General features: G+C 45.1%; 1 pseudogene; it reads left to right on the top strand.

Annotated features, from left to right (window-relative positions):
* Window positions 1–441: 441 nt before the first annotated feature.
* LOC149152815 (10 kDa chaperonin pseudogene) lies at window positions 442–735 on the top strand (annotated as a pseudogene).
* The last annotated feature ends 407 nt before the right edge of the window (window positions 736–1,142 follow it).

The raw sequence follows: 1,142 nt of genomic DNA, 5'->3' as shown, positions 1-1,142 counted from the left end.
GCATCCAGCATTACATACAAATATTACATATTACATATGCCTTCAATGTATTAAATTCTCCGATGGTAATGTAATATATGCACACGTTACCATACAATGAAGCACGCAGGCGTGCTTAATTTAAATTCGCAGGCAAACGTCCCGAAGTCACAGAGTCGTCCACGCAGTTGCGCCACTCTGATGCCCACGATGCTGTTGGAAGCATTCGAACCATTGTAGCAGAGGTGATGATTTCCCACGAGAGAGGAGCAGCGGTGCGTGGTCTCTTAAGATCATGCAGCGGCATGGCTTCTTCCGTCAGGAGCTTGGCCTCTTTGGATGCGCCTTGTCTCATCGTGCATTGCCTGTGTGAAAGTGGAGGCAGAAGGATTTTGCAATTGCAGGGTCTCTATATAAAAGGCCTCTGGCTACAACGGTTTCTTCCCTTACAGTATCAAACCAATGGTGAAGAAGCTTATCCCCTTGCTTAACCGGGTTTTGATAGAGAACGTTGTTGCTCCGAGCAAGACCGCTGGTGGCATTTTGCTTCTAGAGAGCACTGGCAAGTTGAACTCAGGAAAGGTCATATCAGTTGGGCATGGTTTTCGTAGCAAGGGTGGAAACACTATTCCTATTAGTGTCAAGGAGGGTGACCATGTTCTTCTTCCTGAATATGGTGGCACAGAAGTAAAACTTGCAGAAAAAGAGTACCACTTGTATCGAGAGGATGATATTCTTGGGATTTTGCAGGATTGAGTTTTTTTTTGTCTACAGGAAAACCATAGCGAGAATAACTCTGTCAGGACAGCGCTTCTGTTACCATGTCAGAATAGCGCTTCTGTTACCATGTCAGAACAACAAACGTTTATGGACAGTCGCCTTCTGGCAGACAGAGAGCGCAGGTAAAGGAATATGGCAGACAGAGCGCAGATAATGGAATATGGCAGACAGAGGGCACAGGTAAAGGAATATGGCAGACAGAGGAGTTACAAGGAGCATAAGAGCTAAAAAAGGAGCTGGCTCTGATACCATGTCAGGCCAGGCAGTAACTCCACAAAGCAAAAATTGATTCGTGTATTATTCCATCAGGTAGATCTTTGTTATATACAACAGGGAGAGACTGCTCAGTTCATCTCCCGATGACTGTTCACATTTCTAATTTA

This window comes from Pinus tabuliformis, chromosome 9 (genome assembly GCF_031772625.1).
Source record: "Pinus tabuliformis cultivar Carrire ecotype Pingquan chromosome 9, CPIR1, whole genome shotgun sequence".
NCBI lineage: Eukaryota > Viridiplantae > Streptophyta > Pinopsida > Pinales > Pinaceae > Pinus > Pinus tabuliformis.
This window is presented reverse-complemented; position numbering and strand designations above follow the sequence as displayed.